The 25,228-nt window shown below is 39.0% G+C and overlaps 1 protein-coding gene and 1 long non-coding RNA gene across 22 annotated transcripts in view; one reads left to right on the top strand and one right to left on the bottom strand.

Moving 5' to 3' along the window:
• Positions 1–10,712, bottom strand: part of Gm8179 (predicted gene 8179) — a 29,953-nt gene extending 19,241 nt beyond the window's left edge. Inside the window, exon 1 of the long non-coding RNA NR_046039.1 lies at positions 10,349–10,712. This is a non-coding gene — a long non-coding RNA (predicted gene 8179). The remainder of the gene's footprint in view (positions 1–10,348) is intronic.
• The window catches only part of Nrg1 (neuregulin 1), a 1,084,158-nt gene that overhangs the window by 729,003 nt on the left and 329,927 nt on the right, over positions 1–25,228 (top strand). The gene's annotated exons all lie outside the window — the stretch shown is intronic.

Genomic DNA, 25,228 nt, shown 5'->3' with positions numbered 1-25,228 from the left:
CCACAAGAAACAAAACACACCAAACAAAATCATCTTCAGTGGCAGCAGATTCTTTTCAAAGGTCATGTGTCGGAAAAATACAATCTGATACAGATATGTATGGCCAAGGCATGGTGACATGAATATTCATCTTTTGCAAACATGTTTTGAAGAATAGTTTTGTGCGTGATTGAAAAGCCCCAAGACATGCACATCCACGTAGCCTAGCGCTTGGGATGCACCTGCAGAAGAAACTCAGGAAAATGTCTGTTAAGTCGGGTGGTTCAGATCAGGCACAGAGTGCTTGCCTAGCATGTCCAAGGTCCCGGGCCTTGTTTTCAGCATCACGCTGAAAAACAGAACAACAACAAAATAAAACATGCACAGTTAGAAATACATTAATATAGTCAAGTTGTTCTTCTTTAACCGCCATAGAGAAAAGTGAAAGGACTTGCCAATTTAGCATTAGCCTATACAGTGCTAAAAATTATATTAAAGGTTGAAAAACATGAAAAATTCTCCTATGTTTAAAAATATACTAATATATAACTAAGTGCATTATATGACTTCAATATGCGATTATTACAACTAAATGTGAACAGGAACAGACCTTTTCAAGGAAACAAATTTAAAAAAGTAGAGAGATTATAGACAACATTCTTCTCACCTTAAAGCAAAGCTATTGTTATTACTTATGTACTTCTTTTTAATTAAGTGAAACGAACCATAGGAGTTACAGAGACAAAGTTTGGAGCTGAGATGAAAGGATGGACCATCTAGAGACTGCCATACCTGGGGATCCATCCCATAATCAGTCTCCAAACGCTGACACCATTGCATACACTAACAAGATTTTGCTGAAAGGACCCTGATATAGCTGTCTCTTGTGAGGCTAAGCCAGGGCCTAGCAAACACAGAAGTGGATGCTCACAGTCAGCTATTGGATGGATCACAGGGCCCCCAATGGAGTAGCTAGAGAAAGTACCCAAGGAGTACCCTTTAGGGATCTGCAACCCTATAGGTGGAATAACAATATGAACTAACCAGTAACCCCCCCCCCCCCAGAGCTCATGTCTCTAGCTGCACATGTAGCAGAAGATGGACTAGTGGCCATCAGTGGAAAGAGAGGCCCATTGGTCTTGCAAACTTTATCTGCCTCAGTACAGGGGAACGCCAGGGCCAAGAAGTGGGAGTGGGTGGGTAGGGGCGTGGGGGGGAGGGTATGGGGCACTTTTGGGATAGCAATGGAAATGAAAAATGTAAATGAAGAAAATACCTAATAAATTAAAAAATGAATCATACATATCTCATTCATATATATATATATACACACACATATATATATATATATATTTGGTTGAAACTTTACCATGGACAGATGGACCAGTGTGGGTTTCTCTTTTCCTGATGTTGAGCGGAATATAAAATATTTGTGAGAGAAGACAAGCTGGTTTCAGTGGAACAGTAAGGGCTGTTCACATAGCTAAGGATGCATTAGTGTCACATAGCTAAGTTCACAGAGCTAAGGATGCATTAGTGTCACATAGCTAAGTTCACAGAGCTAAGGATGCATTAGTGTCACATAGCTAAGTTCACATAGCTAAGCATGCATTAGTGTCACCTTGCTGTGTTTCCAAAATGACCCAGCTTGCTTGATCTGAGTCTCCCTGAAACTCAGCATCCCTCTGTATGAACCACACATATAAGCAGTAACATTCCTTAAGGAAGAGAGGGGAGGGGTCATTATTTCAGGAACGGTGTGCTTCTTCTCTGTGCCTCTCTGTGTTATATACATTGTTGAAGTCAGGAGAAGAAAATGACAATGATTGATATTTCAGTTCTTTGAAGAATATCAAATAAATGGCTGCCCAATCCTTTGGACACAACAAAATAAGACAAGCCAAAATACCTTATCTCTCCGTTCTGCTTCCCAACATGTGTACCCCAAAGAAGCCATTACATTATTTTCCTGTGACTTAACTGTCCCAATAAGATAGCTCACCAAGAGAATGAATATTGTTTGGGGGAAAGTCAATATTATGTTTATGGCATGAATAAGGTGACTCTTACCATCAGCTGCAATGTACAGCTTCGAGAACAATCAGATCAACAGCTCTGAGAAACAGGGCTTAAGACTTCTTCCCAAATGAAAAGGCATTCACAGTCCTCAGATGAGAGGGCGTTCTGAAGTTAGACATCTCCCCGAATGCATGATTTTGCCTAAACCTCACACTGTCACCAAAGCCTTTAGATAGATGCTATCACTCTTCCTAGATAGAAGCTAAACCAAGAGATAAGTATGGACTTTGGAGCAGAGTGGTGGAGCTGCATGCTCATGCCGTAACGTCTGTCCTGGAAGCACTCAGCTGTGCAATGGTCATGCCTTGAGTTTCTACTAATGACGTCTGGAATTCTGAGGTTTCCAGTAGTGGGTAGGAGAGAAGACTCGGGCCTTCTAGAGGCTCCGTTTTAGAATGGAAATAAGTCACACAAAGGCAGTGATGAAACACGCCAGCATTGGCAGTTAGCAGCTCCTGAAAAGGGAGGAGGCCCGGTGAATGAATCAAGAAATAAAAAAGGGAAGAGACATGACTGGTCCCAGGTATCGTGAAGGAGGAAGTTTAGTATAGAAATGTGGAAGAGCATAGCCAGAGGCAGGGACATCTGAGGGAGTCCAGAATTAGCTGGGCCATGCAAGGAGACAGGGGAGGGGAAAGGAGGAGGGAGAGAAGAGAATTGGGTTCAGCAGCCAGGAGATTCAAAAGAGAATAGACATAAAGAACAAGGTAGGCAATGGGGTTGGATTATATAGGGAATGGCAGCTGGGAGAAGGGACAGCCCAGCCCCTGGGCTAAAGAAGTCAAGGGTAGGAGTGAGGTATGCTATCGAAGAGCACCTTGTAACAGGTAGGGACTGAGAGATGCAGGGAGAGCCTCGGCAACAAGTTCACTTTCTCCTCTTAAATAGGCACCTCAGCCTTTTGTCTGTGATTAAAACCAAACACCTGGAAATGGGGGGTGCCAGTTGCAGAGGCTGGAGGCTTCATCAGCTGCCTCTGAGCTTCTAGAAATCCCTCTCGAAATGTCCTCTCAGGGAATTCTACTGTACAAGCGCCTGAGGAAAACCTTTCCTGCATCTCTTAGTGCTTATTGTCCTCTCACCTTTGTGTTCTGTCTCGAACTGTTCTTCCTCATCCTATGTTCAGAAAGAAACACCTTCTCTTTTCATCATGAGCAAGTCTCCACCACAAGTACAAGGCCAAGGCCATCTTAGGCTAACAGTGCACTACAACAACTGTTCTTTGTGACAAAGCTGTATGCTGAGCCCATCCCTTTCTGACAAGTGTACTATTCTACACAGTACATTTTATCCTTGTCTTTATAACCAAGAAAAAGGTCATTATGAGTTCAGATACTCATCTTAAGATTTATCAAATTATCAGAATGAAATCTTTAAAAAGTTAATCACACTGGTTTGTTGAAATGGTGTAGCCATATTTTTGTTTGAGGGGGTATTTAATATTCTTGTAAGCACGATAATGACAAGTTGAATAGTAAAGTAAGAAACCAAGAATGGGGTGGGGTGATCTGGACTGAGATTTCCGTGTAAGTCTTGATATACTGGTATTTGAGGTTGCCTACGGGCTTATTTGTGTCACAGTAAAAACATGAAAGAGCCTACTATCTTCATTCTGTCCATGGGTAGTGCTGCCTGTTGTCTGTCTGCCCTGTGTGTTCTCTCGTTTTCTTCTTCAGTTATTAGGACTGTCTACTTTGATAAGGTTCACTTCTTCCATCTGCCTCAGGCTGTTCATGAGCAAGTCCTATCACTAACCTTCTGCACAGTGTCCTATCCCCTTAACCTCTGATTGTCCATAGGTTCATGTCTGGCACAAAAAAGCAGGATTAGTAGAAGCCATTTTGGTCTATACCCAGCATATAAACAGACATGGAGGTAGTTCTTATTGGCCACAAGATGCTAAGCTGGAAAATGATAAATCAGGAAAGACGTGAGACACACCCCAAATTGTGAGGAGCTACCATGGCTCCAGTGAGAGAAAAAGAAGCAGCAGCAGAAACAGACAGATGGAAAGAGGCAGAGAACCTGGCTCCAGGGTCCTGGCTGCTCTCCCTAAGTACCTCATTGTTACTTTTTAGATTGTATAATTCAAAACTCTTTCCTAGTAATGAGAGCTCAAACATTCCTTCTTTTAACTACCAGATCTGTCATCTACAACAGAAAGAAACCTGGTTAACACATCCTTCACTATCAAAAAAGCATCAGAATGCCAACTTCACAAGGAAATAATTTCATTTCCTAAAATTAATGTAGAAAGCATTTTCTCCTCTGGAGTTTAATAGGGCTTACTGAGTGATGTCATAGGCAGGGCCATCAGCATGCGGTTACAGGAAATGCAGAAGTGATTTTCATGTGGTGGTTTCTAGCATAAACCTTGAATCAAAGCCAAGGGCATAACATTAAAGCATAATTGAGCTGAAACAATTCTTCAAGGTTTTGCCCATATCATATTGAGTGTCCAACATTCTAGTGGTCTAATTTCACCCAAGGGAGCTTCAAGGAATAGAGAGATACTTTATTATCCCTGAGTCCCTTCTTGCCCATTTATCTAAACTTCTGGTAAAGGCTGGTTAACAAATATTTAGATATTTTCATTTCTAACGTGACTGACATTTTTAGATAAATGAGTAAGAAATGGATCTTAAAGTACTTTGGGCACAGTGTAAAATTAAAGAAAAATAAATATTTTATTGTTATTTGAATATAAAGCACTTGTTTCTACATAGAAATGAAGTGCAAGGCCTTTGAGGGCACCTGTAAGTTCTGCTTTATCTAGCAGTCACCTTTGGATTTCAGGAGCATCTATGTAGATATGTCATCAGCTAGATGCTCAGAGTCATGGAACAAAAATAGTTTTAACATGAAGTGGTTGCTCAGTGGGAATGCATACTGATTTGCTGCAATAGAGAAGTCATAGAAGAACTTAGCCTCTTACTATGTTCTCAGAAGAGATTTTATTTCAAATGTTTATTGATCCATATGTTCATTTATTATCTCAAATTCAGTTCTAAAAGGACAGCTCTGCATTTTGCTCTCTGAGACAAATCCTTAGCACTGAAATAGGGTAACAGATTGCTTATGTTGCTGTTTAAAATAATTTTGTGATTTAGTCGCACATTAACTGTATCTAGGAGATTGGCAGTGAACACTTGAGGAGTAACTTAATCCTGAACTCATACTTATTCTTCTCCATGTTTCCAAATTATTAATAGGACAATGATTTATAAGTCATCAGTTGTTAAATACATCCATACATAGTAAAAATAATCAAGAAACTATTATGGATTTGGCCTTTAAAATTACAACCTATTCAAATTATATATTATATGAACAGTTTTTCAACATTGGTGAAGTCATAATTAAGAAGTCAGACAATAATCTAAAGCTCCAAAGGAATTCAGAGAACGCATCTGAACACATTTAACAAGGAATAAATCTAAGCATGGAAAAACTCCAAGAAGGCTTAGAGAAAATGAAATGTGTTTTCATTTTCATATTATGAGTGACATAAATTGAATGATAATGATAATAATAAATTATCTACAAAATCTTGTACTTCAGAAGACTCTATTCCAGGAGTTTTACATCTTGCTAATCTTTACTGCTGTCTTATAAAGTAGTTTATTATCATTTCCACATTTATATGCTAAAAATGAAATTTAAAGAAGATTAATCCATTTCTAGGATGACAGTTAATAGCCAACAAAACTCAGCTCTGAGTGAAAATGTTAGTAGAAAATAAAATTAAATAAATAAATAAATGTGCTGAGACTAGACAATTATAATAACTCAGATCCCTGTATAATTATTTTTATAAATGTATACGTTACATGACTGTGCAAAGACAAACTATCACTGTCCTTTTCAGGCAATGTCTTTGAAGTGATGGACCTTGATGCTTATCTTAAAACAGAGGTATGAGAGGGAACTGGAAATTGCAGGGTGCTGGTTCTCAACTTTTGGGGTCAAAGGTTTTTTTACCCCCCCCCACAGGGATTGTCTTGGAAAAGATGAATATTGAGATTATAATTTATAACAGTAGCAAAACTACAGTTATGATGTCGCAACAAAAATAATTTTATGGGTGGCGATCACTGCAACAAGAGGAGCTGTATTAAAGGGTCACAGCACTCAGGAGGTTGAGAACAACTGCTCTAGAGTTTCATTCCCAGCCAACTCCATTGCTCTCCCAGACTCTCAGAACCCTGCCCTTGGAAGAAAGGTCCCATAAGCTGGTTGAACTTTGACTGTATATCTGGTGAAGGCACTTTAAGTTTGGTCAATGCAGATTTTTCAGAGTATTACATTTTTTCCATTTAATATATTCTGATCATATCCTTTCTCTTCCCCAGCTCCTCCCAGTAATGCCCTACTTTCCTGCCTACCCATATTCATGGTCTTTCTCTCTTTCTCAAAGGGGGAAAAAAGCAACAAAATCTAAGAATGAAGGCAGATTTTATGTACTGTGGCTGTAATAACACTCAAACTTACCACTTATATTTTCTTTACCAGTCCATCAAGGAATAGACTCGGGCTTGACCTACAGCCCATGTTTGTAAATAAATGGGCTTCACTGGTCAGGATATGTAGGTCAGTGGTAGAGTTTGCCTCCTGTATGTAAAGTCCTGGGTTTGATCCCTGGCACTGGAAACAAAAAAGCCTATGAGACTGACCTCAGAACTGTGAGGGAGAGAGAAGCCTGAGACCAGCCACTGCAACTGATTGAACCCACAGATCCTTTCTGACTCTGTCTCATACCCTGTAAATGTGCAGAGGGCACTCTGCCCTTATGAAGTTCACATGGAGAGAATCAAAGTGTTATGCACTTAATTGGAAAAAGAATAATAATAAAAAACTTGACGTAAGAAAATAAACAACTTTTTTTTTTATGTCAAAAAGCCACATGTTGAAACGTGATTAAAATCATGTGGAACTCAGATGTAAAATCTCTGCTCTATCTGAATGAAAGAGTAAACATGGATAAACCAACTCTCTCTTGTAGTCATTGGAAACAAGCTACTTAGACACAGCTAGCAGAGGTAAGGCACCCTCAAATGTTGTCATGTGCTCCTTTTCCAACGGTGAACTCACCCTGAGATTCAAAGGTAAGGAACCTGGATAGAAATATTTTCTTTTCATGTTTGCCCATGAGCCAATATAAGGAATAATAGGGATTATCCTCTCAGACTAGAAGAGGGAATTCTTCAGACCCATGCATCAGAATCAAATGGATGAGACTGCAATTAGTTTCCTTGTTGTTGTTGCTGGGTTTAATTGTTTTCAAGGAAAGTTGTTATTCCTAAGATTATAGCCAATGCTTTAAAACAAGAAAGTCTGACTATAAGGAGCCGTGCCTTTGTCCCAGACAAATGTTTATCTTTTTTGCTCTCTGGTGTACCTTTTTTTTTTGGGGGGGGGGTGGCTAGTGATAATGAGTGATAGTGTCTTAAGATATTTTATATATTAAAAAGTATAGATGCTTTTGCTTTTTCATTGCTTATAACTACTTCTGAGTCATAAATAAATAGTAATCATAATGATGCTCAGAAATGATCCTCTGATTTAACTTAGTATGTAGGAAAATACCAACCTTGCATGTAAACATCCCTTTCCTTTCTTCTTTCAGATACTCCCTTTGATATGGCACATGATCTAAAATTGGTTATATTCCTCAGTAGTCCCTGGACATGATGAGGTATCTCTGATCCCATATATGTGACAAACCCGATTCTTTAAATCTAGCTCACACCCATTCTTGATATATGGACAACTTCCCCACACATGACTTACAACGCATAAGCCCCACTCTCTAATTCGTAGTAAGCCCATGAGAGCAGAATGTTAGCACTGAAGGTATGCTAGCTCTTTGGGATTGCTCACCTGACTACATCAGAAGCCTTTGGAAGTTTTCAACATAGAAATTAAGTCCCAGCCTCAGATTTAGAAAGCTTAAGTGGTCTTGGAAATCCACGTTTTGAAGAAATTATTTGAAGGGCTATTTTGAAGAAAATATTTGAAATTATTTGAAGCAATGATGAGTTCAAAGCTACTGTATTCTTGTGAAGCTGTCATGTCACAAACAGTGAAGTAGAGATCATGAGATTTGTCCAAAATCATAGGAAGTGAATTGCAAACTTGGCCTCATACTTGGTTACTTCTCAGACAGGGTATAGAAGACTGTACTATCTTCTGCTGCTTTTGGCCCATCCTGTAATTATTTGTCTATCAAGTGGCACAAATCTTTAGAATCATCTACAGTAGTTCGGGGACAGTGAGGGATGGAAAAATGTTTCTAGGTTAGAAGTCAACTATCTGCCATCTGGGTGGCCTGCATGTGTGATGAACATAGAGTCACAGTAACTGCATCTGGGAACGTGGGTAATAAATAGTCCTTGCTCTCCCATGGCTTACAGGTTGGGGTATTCAGGATGTGTGCTATCAATTCTCAGTACAGAAGAGTAGCATTGAGAAATAGTGAATACACAGATAATGCCAGAGAAGGTTAGCAGAGATTCTCTCAGCACAGAGGCAGTGGAGGCCACCCAGCATGCTTTGGACTGGGTCTCACATACATGTGTCTGCCGGTGGACTAATGTCAGGTCTGAATTGTGGCCTAAACTGGGATTATTTTAGTCCTCTCTGTTGACCAAACACTGGGGTCCTGCTTAACAGGATTGTCCAGTAGCTGATATCTCTATGGTACTCTAGAAAACTGCAAGGCAAACAGACAGAAGGTGTTTTTTACTTCTTTTTCTAAACCAATGGTTCAAATACAGAATGTTTTCTTGAGAGTAGAAGATGAAAAGATTCCAAAGCAGTATGAAACTCCAGTCTTCATATCTGAGAACGCCACCTTTTCCCCCTCAGTCAGTTTTACCTCGAGGCTCATAATGAACCTACGTCCCCATTGTTAATGGGATTTGAAAATAAATGAGTAACCCAGTGAGAGTTCAAACATTCCTTAATGGGGACTGCAATTGTTCTTCTGCTCCATTTTACTGGAGTTTATTAACCAGCACCGCATAGAAGAGCAGGTTTTTAGTCCCTTCTCTCAAGATGGAGGAACCATGCTCATGTTTGAAGCAAGATATGTTTGGAAAGCAAAACCACCAAGAGAGCTCCATCGTCCCATCTGGTGGCCCTTAGTGGCTTCTATGTCCAAAACTGGAATTTGCTATTTGATACCATTTTTTTTTTAGCAGTGCCCATGTTAAGTAGTGGAACAAGAGGATACGAATCATCAATGCAATTATAGGTAACAATTTGAATTATCTCACAGAGTCTCAATTCCACCTCTCCTCCACCTAACTTTAATAAAATTGTTTTCTTATTGCCATTGCTCTGGAAAATCACCCTTCCATACTGGTTGACACAGTGAACTAAGGTTTAATTCCTATTGCTGTGGTGTGGGAAGGACTGGGTATGTTTGGCCAGCATGTCTGATCACACTGTGTCACTGAAGAAAGCCAAATCAAGACAGGGGCTTGAGCAGAAGCCAAGAGAAGAGAATGCTGTTTACTGACTTGATCTTCATGTCTCCGTCCCCTTATCTATACAACCTGGGAGAGAGAGCAATTTATATCCTCACTGTTTGCCTTCAAGAAGTCAGCAATGCTAGAGTGGGAACAAAGCACATTTTAAAAAAAAAAAATCCTCCTTTCACATAATAGGCTGAAAAGAAACAAAACCAAACAAAACTGAAGGGTATCCCATGGAAATTCAATGGACTTAGGGAATAAATATTAAGGTATATAGTACTTGGTCTATGAATAGCTAAATGAATAGCTATTAGATTTGGAAAGACAACTGGGACTAAATGCAGAAAGATAAGGAAGTTGTTCTGACAAAATGATAATCAACACATAGTTTTATCGATCACATTTGTTCATGAGACTTCTCCAATGTCATCAGCAAGTGCTTTCAAGTATAGAATGAGAGACAAATGCCAGAGATTGACATAAAATGGTTTTCAAAGAATGAAAATTGGGCTTCTAATGTGTTATTAAGTAATGTCCACTAGAAAAAACACACACACACACTATGCCCATCTAAAACGATAAGCACAATAACTCTTTTGCCTTGGATCACAGCAGTATAGTCTCAGATGGGCAGCTCCTTGGGTTTCTGTGATGGTAGTGGGATGAAATTGGGAGCCTGGGGGAACAAAGTGCATAGAACCAAATTCCATTCCCAGGAAGCCTTTCAGGAAGCACCTCCCAGATTAAGTGATATTTACATACTCAATCTCTTTGAAGAGTGCCCTTGCACTTAAAGATAAAGAGTTCCTTACCTTAAAGAAGTCAGGTCCCAGTTTACACCCCATTCCGAAAACAATTAAGTTGGTTTCTTTTTACCAGTCATTCAGTATTGACATGAAAGAGAGAGAGACAGAGACAGAGACAGAGGCAGAGACAGAGACAGACACAGACAGAGACAGAGACAGAGACAGACAGAGAGAGAAGGAAAGAAAGATAGAAACAAACAGAAAGGAAGAAAGAAAGAAGAGAGAGCAAGACAGAAAGGGAGAGAGAACAAAACAAAACACAGCAAAAAAACTGGATGCCATGACTGACTTTTGAAAAGTTCCCAACAACAACATAAAGTCTTAGGAGCTCTGAGTCTCAACATGTTTCCTCCTCGGTCTTGTGTAAACTAAGATAAAAGTTAGAGGAAGACTGAATCAGTGTTTGTGCTGAAGCAGCAGCTGTCAGCATTGGTGACATTCAGTGTTTTATGGATCTAAATTGAGCCGGGATTAGGAGGCCACCTGTCTCCCTGAGCTTGTTGTGATTCAGTCACTTGGAAAAAAGAAGAAGGAGGAGGAGGAGGAGGAGGAGGAGGAGGAGGAGGAGGAGGAGGAGGAAGAAGAAGAGGAAGAAGAGGAAGAAGAGGAAGAAGAAGAAGAAGAAGAAGAAGAAGAAGAAGAAGAAGAAGAAGAAGAAGAAGAAGAAGAAGAAGAAGAAGAAGAAGAAGAAGAAGAAAAAAAACACTTCAAGATGAAGATTTTAGAGAGCCCAGTGATGCTGGGAGGCCAGGTAGCTCTTGTCAATGAGAATGACAAAAATCCTGGTCAGAATTCTCTGTAGCCTTACTCAGCACTGCCCATCTCACTATTCCTCCTGAGGGCCTTGCCAAGGCATCTTAAGCTGTGCGAATGGAACAAGCCCTGTCTCTTAAGCTGCAGAAGTGGTAGGGGTGAGAACATTAGGTATAAAAGTAGAGCAAGTGTATTCAAAGGGCCTCTCTGTGATCAAAACTAATTAGGTCTCTAGACAAATCCTCGAGCTAATCATTTTCTTAGCGTATGTGTACATCCAAAGCCAAGAGGAGATGTCTCATTGATTATTAAGCAAAATTTCTAGTTGCTTACCCTATAATAAGGTCCATTCCCATCATAGAGAACCAGGCCAGGCACTCTCGTGGTTTTTTTTTTTTTTTTAATAAATGCTTTCTGAATTAATTAATGTATCAAAAGGCATCTTTGAAGTGGCCACCTGACATTAAAAGGGTGTGTCATCACCGAATACAGTTGTCTCCTGCAACTCTCTTTCCAGGTGGAAAAGTCTAGAGAGAACCCAGCACAAAAAGAGTACAGATGTTTGGGGAATTTCACTCTTTCAGTTTGGTGGCTGATTACAAGTGAGTTCCCCATCTCCCCATTCACCCCACAAAAGGCTTCATTTCTCAGAACGACATTTCTAAGTTATTTGGGTTTTTTTTCCCCTTGATGATTCTATTTTCGGCTTTCTGCTTTTGCTCATAATGAACTTTGGGTGATAAATAAGTAAAAATAAAAATCAATGAAAAGGGTGAAGTTTTCATTTTGACAAAACATATTTGTGTTAAGGAATAAAAGGAACCCTGCAACTAGACTTTCCTCTCCTCTTGGATGTTCTCATCTGGCTTCTGGGAAAGAGCTGATATTTATGGGTCTCCTGTCGTACAAGGGGCAGCCTCATGCCACACTCCTTAAAACTCACATTAAGAAACAGCCACATGTCAATGGACCCGCTTAAACAGACAATATTCCGTTTAACAACTGTAAGACATAAAAGGCTTTATTTATGAGGCATTATTGAAATCCAAAAGCCCTTTTGGAGGCTGGAAGTGGTATAGTGTGCATTTCATAAGCCCAAGTGTTCACTCAGAGAGAGAGAGAGAGAGAGAGAGAGAGAGAGAGAGAGCTCTTTGCATAGCTAATCCAACTTAAAATGTATAGGAGAAGCTGGGAAGCAGGGCTGGGGACCTTATTGGCACTTAAATCAAGACTGACAACCTGAATTTTATCCCTGTAACCCACATCGTAGAAGAGGAACTTGACTCCCTCAAGTTGTCCTGTGGCCTCCACAGGTATACTGTGTCATGTTCTTGAGTGAATGCAGGCACACACACACACACACAATGGTAAATAAATAGATAATTTTTCAAAATGAGCACATCATCAGAGCTTTTACTGTTCCTCCCACTGTGTGTTGAAGAGTCACAAGTCCCAAGGAAAAATCCAAGGAACCATAGATCAAAGTCATTTCAAATCAGCCATGAAACCATAGACATACAGACCATAAAAGCCGACTCAGTAGGTTGTACTTGTGTGTGTGTGTGTGTGTGTGTGTGTGTGTGTGTGTGTGTGTGTGTGTGTGTGTGTATTTTGTGAATCCATATGCACGCACCAGTTTAGGCATCTTGGTGAGCTTCGGGGGATTCTCCTATCTCCCATCTCGCCTCACTATAAATGCACTAGGACTGAAGACACATGCCTCCAAATCCAGTTTTATATGGGTTCTGAGGAGGTGAACTCAGTCCTCTACTCTTATATGCCAAGCATTTTTACTGCTGAGCCATTTGTCCACTCTATCTGCATATTTTAATCAAACAATGTCCATGATGTGACTTGATGGAGGGCAAATCACTTTTCTGATATTTTACATGTAGTGTTCGATAGTCCCAAGGATAATTCAGTTAAGACGGAAGTGTGAGTATGTATAGATTAAGACACCAATTGATCCAATCATGGGATAACAGCTACAGTATGGTAAGAAAATTACAGCTGAGCACCTTCTGCCAGAAGTCCCTGTGATAAAGCATTATGCTAATAGTAGCATAAAGATCATTCTTTTAAATGTTTAAATAATGAAAGGCCAGGCAACTAGCAATTGTCTTTGGAAGACAGCAGCCTGCACAACAGGATTAGAACAAGGGACCATATGTGACTGAATGACGACATCATGAGTCACTGTAAACCTGTCCTGTGGCATCTAGAGACGGAAAGCCCATTCTTATAAGTACTTTTAATTTAGCAAAGCCCTTTATTGAGATATTTTCAAGCGGGTGTGACCTATCAGTGGTTCGTTCGTTCTTCAAAGGCAATAACTTCAGCATAACATCCATTAGCAGAAATTAAAACATCACAACAGTACTTTCTGTACATTCTATTCACTTCGACAAATGTCATATTCTTTTCTCTTGTTCTAAGTACAAGATTGTTGCCAGTCTTTTTATTTTATCTATCATAATATGTTTAATTGAGTCATCATTAATATATGTCCAAGAAACATGGTGACTTTTCATTAACCCATTACCCCATGAATTCTGTTCTACATGAAAAGTCTCTGTGTGTTCGTTCAAGCTATTGCTTTCCTTTTGAGTATTATCCAGCGGAAAGAATCCTAAGATCAGCTTCTAATGCAGAGTTAACAATGTGTTCTTCCCTGGTAGTGTTTCACAGTTGTTTAGTTATTCTGCTCTTGACCTCATCAAGCTTTCAGTGACTTAAGAATGGTCAAGTGAATCTTAAGTAAGATCTTTTAATTAAAGCAAACAAAGGATCAGCTTTTACGGGAAGGCGGTCAGTCAGTGAGGTCTTGTGGTTAAAGACCAGGAGGATGATATGTGGAGAGATGAAGAGAGGGCCCTGAGGTCAGGAGATTACATAGCAGTCACCCCATTCCACCCACCCCACAAGACTCCTGGATTCCTCTCCATTCTCTTGGACCACTTCATAGTAAATGTTCTTATGAGTATGTTTGAGAAATTTCCAGAAACAGTAATTTTCTCAGACCATGTACTTGTGAATTAAGGAGCTATCTTCCTTTAATTATTTTTCCTTCTATAAATCTTGGCACATTTAGTCTTTTGTTTGTTTTTTGTTTTGTTGTGTTTTCAGAAAGTCAACAAATGCAGGTTTCTTCTTCCACAAGTCTCAGAACATCATTTTGATCCCACAGAGGGGAAGGTTGTGTTGTGTCTGAAGCTGCAATTTCTTCTCCTACTGAAGAAATGCATTTTGTACATGGAGTCTCCACTGAAGCTAGCTCTCTCTCTCTCTCTCTCTCTCTCTCTCTCTCTCTCTCTCTCTCTCTCTCTCTCTGTGTGTGTGTGTGTGTGTGTGTGTGTGTGTGTGTATCTTATAGACTTGGTCTGCACCTTCAAGTATATTACTGTCCTTGCATTCTCTGTCTAAAAGCTTTCCTCTTCCCCCTATTTACTCCTTCTTGAAACTCCCTCTCCTAAAATCTCCCTCAAACACTTCATTGCCTCCAGATCCCACACACTCTTTTTGTTTCTATTATTCTTTTAAAACATATTGTTGTTTTTGTTTGGTTGGTTGTTTCTTTGTTTGTTTGGCTGGTTTTTGGTTTTTCGAGACATGGTTTCTCTGTATAGCCCTGGCTGTCCTGGAACTCACTCTGTAGACCAGGCTGGCCCTGAACTCAGAAATTTGCCTGCCCTGCGTCCCAAGGGCTGGCATTAAAGGCATGTGCCACCACTGCCTGGCTGTATTGCTGTTTTTTAAATAGCAGTCTAGACCAATAGTTTCATTCTGTGTTTCTAGCCTTATAACATGATGTTGTCATCTAAGGGCAACCTGACCCTTACACCTCCACACTGATTAACTGGCTAGGAACCAGGCCATAGCCTGTTCCTCAAGTGTTCTTAATTTTGTTTCTGCTTTTTTTCCAGTCACCTCCTCAGTCCCCTTCCTAGATCTCCTGCTATGTTGTACCCTTTCTTTATGTTTTCATCAGTTTCAAACCTTGAGTCACTCAAAATGGGCACAAGATAAAGACGAAGGGCTGTGACACAAAGCTTCCTTGCAATCCTAGTGAGATCCCTTGACAAAGGAGATCTGGGCCTGAGAAATCCGTTTCTTTCATCCTTTCCCTTCCTTTAGAATGTGCAAGTGTATGTTATAGAGTGATTCACCAAGAGAACATTACAAATCCCAGGGGTCATGTATTCCCCCACCTTAAGACCATTTCATAGTGTTCAAGCTTAATTCAAGAATTTAAACTTAGCTGTTCTGGTCCTTGTTTCTCTTCCTTCTCCTCCTCCTCTTGCCCTCCCCTGTTACTTCATTCCTAATAAAATATGGCTTCAATTTAGTCTTCAAGTGAAATAGAAAGGTTTAGCTTTCAATCCACTAGGCACAACAGTTTAACAAAATCAAAATGCCATTTCACTTAATGACATAACCATAAGACAGTTCATTTCATGGGTGAAAACCAGGCATGGTTTAGGATAGTGTCAAGTGAATGCTGGACACATGGCCATAAAGAGTGGCTCTGCCATCAGCTGCTCTGAGAAGAACAGAAGGTAGAGACTTGTCTTTGAACCCCAGCGATCTGATGATTCCTGTGCCTAATGGCTACTGTGTTCTGAATGACAGTAACCTCCTTCATGTCTCTATCCTGAATATGCAGATTGCTGCTCTGAGGCAGGGTGGGTAAAGTAGCCTGTGAGAACGGATGGACTTGTTCCAGCATTTCTATTATTGACAATAGCTAACACATACCAATTGTTCATTCCCTGAAGAATAAACATCAACTTAAGGTGTTCAGTTGCTTTATGGTCATATGACAGATATATGAAAACATCACTAAACATTTTCAAAGCATGGCATTAAGTTAATTGCCATTTTCAATGACAATGTGCCATGAAGTCAGACATTTTTCACTTTTGACAATTCTATTATGTTTATGGGATAGCACATTATGGTTTTAATTTCAATTTCTGGGGACTAAGGACATTGAAAATCTTTTGTATGTTATTTGCACATGAAGAGTTACTTTGGTGAAGATGTTTACTCTATATATATATGTGTGTGTGTGTGTGTGTGTGTGTGTGTGTGTGTGTGTGTGTGTGTGTGTGTGTGTGTGTTATTAGAGATTGTAATGGTATATTTGTTTGTTAGGTATGCAAGGCACAAATGTTTTCCACAGGTCCATGGCTTGCCTTCTCATGCATCTACCATTATCTTTTGCAGAAAGTTGTTAAACCTGCTGAAATAAAATCTTATTAAGTGCCACTTTGCATTACACTTTTGCTAATGTATATGAAGAAATTTTGTCTAACCAAAACAACAAGGCTTCTTTTCCTTGAATATAAACTATAGCTTTTCATCTTAATTTACTATTTATTGCACATTTTATGTTAATTTTTACATGTTATACGATATAAATCAAACTTCAGATTTTTGTTTCACATGGATATCCAATTAGAAGACATTATTTCTTTGAAAGGACAATCTTTTCTCCACTAAATTGCTGTTGCTTTTTATAAAAAGCTGATTCAATTGACTGTGTTTGGCTTTTCTTCTGCTTTCTTTGTTCTGTTTTCTTGATCTACTTACATATTTATTCTAATGCCACATATCAGCATTGCATTAACTTTGTAATAAATCTCAAAGCCAGCATGCTGACTCACTACTCTGGGATCTATGTGTTTTGAGGTTGTGAGTTTCCATAAAATAAGCCTGCTAAGATTTTTATGAGGACTCTGTTGTATCTAAATAACAACTTAAGGGTTCACAACTTAACACTGAGTCTTATTTCTTAGTGTATTTTGGTCTTTTACACCTTTTTTGCAATGATAGTGTTAGTGGTCACATGCATGTTTTGTCAGAATTTATCACAAGTAGTACACATTTCTAATGTTATTATTAAAGTTTTTTATACTTTAAATTTCAAATTGTTCACTTCTAGCACAGAAAATACAATTAATACTTATAATACTAATACCTTATTTTTGCTAAATGTATTCATTAGTTTTATCTAGATTCTCGGGGATGAGATTTTCTGTATGGATGATTTTAGTATAAGCAGCAAGAAGATTGCAGGTCACCCTTTCCACATTTTACTGAAGTTTCTTCAACTTCTACCATGATTTCTGCCACCTTTTAATATGGAAAAAGTTTCTTTCCTGTCTGATTATTTGCCCCCCTTGTCATCTCAGCAGGCTCATATTTATAATCATATTCATGTTTCACCCAAATTCCCTTCCTAATGATGCTGCTCTTCTCTAGGACAATAGAAGTGATTTTAGGATCCAGTGATCAATAAGATCAGATTTGACCAAAATGTACAGGTACTAGAAGTTAGGGTCTCAAAGTTTCTGGGGGGAATACACAAAACAATGGATTATTTGTTTTTTTAGTATTGAGTTGTATGAGGTATTTATGGACATAAGCACCCAACTTAATTATGTAATCTGAAACCTTTTTTTTTTAATTTAGGATATAGATGCCATTTTATTTTCTTGGTTTATATCTGAAGCAGTTCATTTCAAGGGAAATCTTATAATTTTCAAGAACTCTCGTACAGTTTTGTCACGTGTTTCTATTAGTTTTGTAGCAGTTTGAAATCATCTTTTTAAAAGATATAAAAAAGCTATCAAGTTTTATTTCTGTGTTTTCTTCTCCAATAGTTTATAGCTTTTCTTACTTAACTCTGTGATCAATTTTTGTTCATTTCTTTTATCCTGTGAAGTACAGAAGCTGCCTTAAAGTACACCGTATGCTGTTAAGCAAAGGTCAGACTTTATTGTTTTAAGCCTTGACATTCTATGGAAATCAGCTGACTAATGCATTATCATGCAGTGCTCTTTAGTTTTCTCTTAGTTTTCTCTAATCATGCCCAGCAATGTTTTCATTCCATGTCTAACACTTCTTCTGTCAAATCTACTCCAAAGCAGTCTATAATTGCTGCTGCCATTATAAATAACTGGTTCCTTAGTTCCAGTTTTTGATTATTCATCAACAGTAGAGAGCAAAGCAGTTAGTCAGTTCACTTTTGTATATTCCTCATATATCTTACAGCCCAGGTGAACTCAGTTATCAGTTCTAATCATTTCTTTGTGAAGATTTTAGAATGTTCTAGGAAAATACCATCTTGTCAATATATAGAATGTCATCTCATTTAATCGGAATACCTTTTTATAACTTGTAGAATTATCTGGCTTAATCATAAAATTGCTGTTAAGTAGAACTACCAAGAACAGCTATTTCTCTTCATCTTGACTTTAGTGGATAGCTTCCATTTTTTCACCACTATGGTATGAGCTTTGAAAGCACCTTCATCTGACTGTGGAAGTTGCCTCCACTCCCAGTTTGTTGAGTGTTGCCAATAAGACTATATTGGATGCTGTCAGATGCTTTAGGGACACATTAAAACAATCATGTAGTTTTTGTCCTTGAGCTCAATATGTGTTATTCCATTGTGTTGAAATGAGTGATTTTTTTTTTGCTTGAAACAATCTTGCATTCTCAGAAATGATTTGCATTTGATCCTGTTGTATGATCTCCTCCTCCTCCTCCTTCTTTTTCTTCCTCTTCCTCTTCCTCTTCCTCTTCCTCCCCTTTCTATTTTAATTGCTTTGGCTTGCCAGTATCTGGATGTTTTCTGCCTTTGGGTGTTCTGGGGAAGTGGTCAGAGAATCTTCTAGTTCATAAAGTCTTTTCGTTTGTTGCTGTCTCTAGCCTCTACTCTATCAATCTTGCCCTCCCTGGCCTTTGCTTCTCTTCCTTTGCCCTCGAAGTCACTCATCTGACACATTGAGTGGATGGTTGTCAGGTCATGTACTTGATATTCTCTCTAGGGCAGGTGTCCACCTTGTGCATTGTGGGTAGACTGAGCACTTTCTAAACTACCTAGTATTGATTCATTTCCATATACAGTTCTGTCCTCTATGCTTCATCTTGAATTATAATATAAACAATAAAGGAAAAGTTGGCCTTATATTCTGCACTTGGAAGATATTGTCAGATAAATAACCAGGTAAATAAAAGTTCCGATGAAAGCACACCATGCTACATTTTCTGCCCCTTTGTAACAAGAATCACATTTCATCCCATTTCAATAATGTTTCTTATTTCTTTCTGAGACCCTTAACAAGATTTATATATAATAAATTACATATGTAATTATGTATACATGTATATAGTTGGGATAGGGTAACGTATCAGGGGAACCTTATCCTTTGAGAAACCTGACTCTATGTCCTTTATCAGCCATTAATTGCGAGTAGTTCCTTATCTACATGTGGCACCTCATGAAGTTTTCCCCATCCATGCTGACATATGAGCTAATACAATCACCATGCATGTCATATTGTTGAAATTTCATGGGTGTATCTACACTCTAACATCTAGAAGATACTATCTTATAGCAACCCTCCTGGTCTTCCAGTTCTTGCTGTCATTCTGCTCCATCTGCCATGACGTTCTCTGAGCCTTAGGTAGAGGGTTGTGTTATAGAGTGTCAGTTTGTGATGGATACCCCTTGACCACTTATTCTTTACTTTTTGACCACATGTGGATCTCTATAGTAGCCTGTCTGCTGAAAGATAATAAAACTCGTTTTTGTTGAGGGATGAGCGCTGTACTTGTCTGTGGATATAAGTGTTAAGTGTGTAGAATACAATAAGAATCTACATTGATTTGGGGAAATGATAATAGCAATGTTCCCTCTGGGTCTATGACCTCCCTAGCAGTTGGCTAGGTTTATGGTACTAAACATCCATTCCCTCCATTCCTACTGTTGAGTGTATCTAAGGTTCATTTAGACAGATTTATTGTCCCCAAGATATAAGTGACACTCACTATTGTACCATTGTGGATATCTTGTCATGTTGGTCATTCATTGATGTGGTTCACAGAATTTACAGCTGGTAAGACTATTGACTACTTTTCTAATTGGCAGCTGGCATAGCATCTTCTGATGCTATGAGACAAAACTACTATCATAGTTGTAAATATTCCTGGAGGACCCCTACTTCCTACTACCAAAATCTCTATTAGTCTGAGTTCAAGAGAGAAACAGAATCAATGAGAAGAAGCTTAATAGCACATCATTTAGAGTCCAATATCACTACAGTATGAAATTTCCTTTTATTTACTAATGAGTTTTTCTTAGCTAAAATAATAGATTTCTGGAGTAGAATTATAAGCTCCATCACAAGTGTGGAAAGCACTCTCTGGTTGTAGTCTCCTCTGTAGAGTGATGTTGTCCAGCTTGGTGCAGATCCTCAACTTAATGTAGGTTTCCCTCCCTCCTGGCTTCACCATCTTAGTCTCCCAGTCGCTGAGGGTCCCATTGTTTTCTAGCCTCTCAGTGTCTATCAGTACAGCCCTAGTTAGCATGTTGCCTTCCTTTTCACTCTAATATTTATGTGCATGTGCATGTATATGTATATGATATATGTGATATGTATGCACATGTAAATGTGTATTACTGTATGATGTGTATTTTGCATGTGTATATACATATAATATGCATATATATGCCTGTGCCAGCTTTCCAGGCCTGCTGAGACGCTTGCCTTTGTGGCCCAGGCTAGTTTATCTCTCAGTGGAGTTATTGTTTTTGTTTGTAGTCTGGTTATAAAAAAAAGTTTAAATAATAAATTCTAAGGTTTCACAGTGTTCTGTTTTTATATTGTTTTGAAATTTCAGGATGTGAGGACTTTTTGAAATAACATATCTTATATTACAATAAAATAATCTTTTCTAGTTTTTATCTTTCTTACTTTCTACTCTTCATCTAATAATGATTGTTTTTATTAGCCACTTAAAACATAAAAAAGGCAATGATATTTATAGAGCCTTTCTCTTCTTGCAATTGCTTTTATTATTGGGTAACAAGGATTATAGAATATCTGCCACTATTGTTTTCCATATGATTTCTTGAGATGTCACATTTTCCATCTCATCTGCATTGTAAGTATTAAGTTATGGAAGATAATGCTTTTCAGTTCCTTAGTACACGTAAGGATTCTACACTCCACTTTATAGAAGGCCTCTTGTACTGTCTGCCCATCACCTCCCTGCACCTCCGCACCTGCAGGCATCTCCATGGTAACAGTGCCCTCAGATCAGCAACTGTTCAGATGGACCACACCCAACCTGGGAGAGGCTTTCTTGTTCATGTGCCTAAGTTAATATGGAAGCCTCAGAACAGTGGTCCTCAACCTTCTTAATGCTGCAAACCCTTTACTACAGTTCTTCATGTTGTGGTTACCCTCAACTATAAAATTTTTATCATTGCTACTTCATGACTGCAATTTTGCTACTGTTAGGAACTGTAATGTAAATATCTGATATGCAACCCCTATGAAAGGGTTGTTCAACTACAAAACTATTTAGATAGTATCTATCTGTCACTATCTCTCTTCCTAAGCATCTGACTTTCAGCTCTATGTACCTTACCCTTTTACTTAATAACACACCTTGACATCTTTATGGGAGATTTTTCTATCAGTAAAAGAGCTAGAAACATAATTATCTTGATGTTTGAGGAGAAGGAGTTAAAAGAGAGATTCACTAGAGAAGATTTGACTTATTCTGTATTTGATGGTACTTGACGTGTCTCAAAAAACTCTGTGGGCACTATAGGTACATACTGGTCACAGCCAAGATGTCAAAACTTGGTGATATGAAACGGGGACAGCGGGAGGTTCTTAATGCAAATCAGAGAGAGAACCTTGAATCAGCCATCTAGTATGCTACTGAAGTATTTAATACACTATATCTCTTCACTGCCCTGTGTCCTCAGACAATAAATTCTCTAAAGTCATTGGTTGGATTATTATACCTTGTGTTGCAATGTCAAAAATGTATGAGGCATAGTGGTTTGTTAAGTTATGGATACTGGCATTCCAAGGTTAGGCAGACTGAGGCAGAGTGGTTTGCTACGTTATAGATACTAACAACCCAAGGTTAAGCAAACTCATTTATTTGATACATCCATGGGGCCACATAGCAGACAGCATCCTGTAAGCAAAATGTGTGGAAGAGAAAGATTTCAGACAAGATAGGAAGACAGAATGGAGAAGAACCTGGCTTCCTTGTTTTCGTTTGAGGCATTTGTTGTTGATATTATTGTTTTTGTTTTGTTTGTTTGTTGAGACAGGGTCTCACTGCACAGCCCTGTTCTACTTTGGAATTTCCTATTTGGACCAGCTGACCTTGAACTCATAGAGATCTGTCTGTGTCTGCCTCCTGAGTGCTGAGACCAGAGATGTGAGGCACCGTGAGGCATCACGTTTTATTCTTTTATAAGAACCTACTCTCGGCCAGGCGTTGGCACACGCCTTTAGTCCCAGCACTTGGGAGGCAGAGGCAGGCTGATTTCTGAGTTTGAGGCCAGCCTGGTCTACAGAGTGAGTTCCAGGATAGCCAGGGCTACACAGAAAAACCCTGTCTTGAAAAAGCAAAACCAAAAAAAAAAAAAAAAGAAGAAGAAGAAGAAAAGAAAAAAAAAAGGAACCTACTCTCTAGCAAGATGTAAGCTATTCTGTATAACTAGCATTAACCGCTTTCTCCTAGGCTCCTCCTCTTAAAGGTGCCACAAAACCACAAAAGCCCAGCTCATGGACTTCGAGGTAATGAACCACATTCCAAAGCATATCATGGCGTAAAATACAGCTTGACGTATGCCAGAGAAATGAATGGACAAGGGCTCTAAAACTGGCCTTCAAATGGCCTTCAAATGTTCATCAAAATCTGCTTCCTCTCCCTTCCTTCATTATTTTAACCTAAGTTAGTCTTCATACTTAATTCCCGTACCACCCTCTCTCTGTAATATGGTTGTCTTCTGCAATTCTAGGACTTTGTGTCCAATCTCTTTCCCTCTCAGATCATCTGAAAGATGAGCAGAAAGAATCTGTTTTCCCTTCAGGGGTTTGTTTTCTGTCAATCAAGGGAACATTTGGGACATCTACAGTGGAGAGACTGTCACAGTTATAGAAGAACCTCAATTTTCCAGCTAGTCATACTGAGGCTCTGCCTGTTTTCTCCAGCCTACCTTACTTCATGTTGCATGGCTCTCTGAGAAAGGATTCATTTGAAATCTCATTCCCCTTCTCCCTTCCCTCCTCCATCCCCCATAGGCCTCCCCTCCCTCTGTGCTAGGTTCCACAGCTCAGTCTCTGCCATGTTAAAGTCCTTGGAGAGTCAGCCATCTTGGGGTAGGGCTGAAACCACCCATGAAACACAGTACTAAGTCAGCAAAGGCTTCAAGCAGCCACACCCGCTGCCCCTTTCCAACTGAAGTCCCTCAGCTGCAGAGGGGAGAATTTGTATCTGTTATATAAGAAGATGAGTAATTCAGCTGCATTGATGGGTATGAGACAAATGTCCTTCTTGGGAATTTTAAACACAGATGCTTGTTTCCGTCTCATCTTTTCCTCCTTTATTGGCTGCATAGCTGATTATTTCTCCAATGCTCACACTTAGGCAAATATATAGCGACAAAAGGCTTGCCTGGATTCCAGCTCTCCTATTTCATTATTTCCTATGACAACCAGGCGATCTTTATGAAGCTATTACTGTTCAATTTTCTAATTTCACTTTGCAGTGATGGGGAATGCACAATTATCTACTCTCAATCGCCTCTGGGTTGTGTTTGATACATACAAGTTTCTGTTTAATGGCATTTAGGGCAAACCCTATTATGGCTTCAGTTCATTATCAGGATTTTTAAAATGTACTATCAAGTGAGAATCTAGTCTCTAAGTGAAAAAGCTGTTTTTGTAGATTCTAAAAACAGTCTGGAAGTTGATTGGTATGATAGCTTTATAGCAAGCTACAGGATTTGGAAAAGTCAACTCAACATTTGAAATCCTGTCCCAGAACTTACTGGTGCTGTGTGTGTGTGTGTGTGTGTGTGTGTGTGTGTGTGTGTGTGTGTGTGTGTGTGTGTGTGTGTGTGTGTTTATTGGTCAATAACATGTTTGAACTCCAATATACAGAAGTGTCTCTCTCATAAGGTTTGTACAGGATTAAGTGGGATGGATGCTGTATCTGAACCACTTAAGAGCCAACACTTACAATGCAGAATTTGTGAATTTGAACTGTGTAGTTTGGGACAAAGACTGAATATAAGTATGCCCTGACAGTATCATCTCTAAAATGCGAATCATTATACAGTATCTTACTCAGAAATTGTAGTGGAATGTAAAATCATTTAATGCTGTGGACTCTGGGTATGTAGTAAGTACTTAATACAAATTCATTACTGTGGTGTGCTAGGTACAAAAACCATGGAAGCACTAATGTGTGTCCTGGGCTCTGATTTTCAGTGTATGCACTTATCTAATGAAATTATTTTCCACAAGCATAGATTTTATAACATAAATGGATTCAAGTAGCTGTGGAGAAGCCTGCTTGATGTCTCTTCTCTAAGTTTATTCCTACTATACTATTATAAATACATCTACACATATATTTGTATATTCACACATTTCATCCTTTTATTTTGTATTCCTAAACTATTTGCTTATTTACTATTCATTCCTTCTTTCATTTATTTTAAAACACGGATCTTGCTATATTGCTGAGGATGGCTTCAAACTCCTGGATTCAAGTCATCCTTCTACCTCAGCCTCCCAAGCCACTGAGACAGCAGATGGACATCACCTTATGTACGGTTTTCAAAACAAAGATTGCCTTAAACTTTGATATCATTTAGGGATTAAAAAATTGACTTGCTAGTCAGTGCTCGATGTTGCTTGAGTTTGCGAACACTGGGCACCCAGTTTAAAGGAACTCTAGCATCTAATGACTAGCCCCGTAGCATCGTGGCAAGGGATCAGAGGTAATCAGAGTGGTATTGTAGAGGGAAATGTAGTTGAATAGTAACTCAATTTCTAAAACACAAAGATGCTCTGGTAGAGCAGGAGCATTCCGGTCCCACCTTCTCACTGTCTTAAGCTTCATTGCATCTCCCTTTCACACAAAGAGCATAATGGCCCCCTCTGCCTCTTCATAGAGATACTTCAATGTGTTAACCAAAGTAACATAGGGAAAAGTGCTGCGTAAGCTTCAGAACCTACATTAAAGCCATCAATAGCCTCCAAGGCAAGCGAATGACTCTGAGGAAGCGTCCTGAGCGTCTCT

This window comes from Mus musculus, chromosome 8 (assembly GCF_000001635.26).
Source record: "Mus musculus strain C57BL/6J chromosome 8, GRCm38.p6 C57BL/6J".
Taxonomy (NCBI): Eukaryota; Metazoa; Chordata; class Mammalia; order Rodentia; family Muridae; genus Mus; species Mus musculus.
The sequence above is the reverse complement of the archived record's forward strand: the minus strand, read 5'-3'. Positions and strand labels throughout refer to the sequence as shown.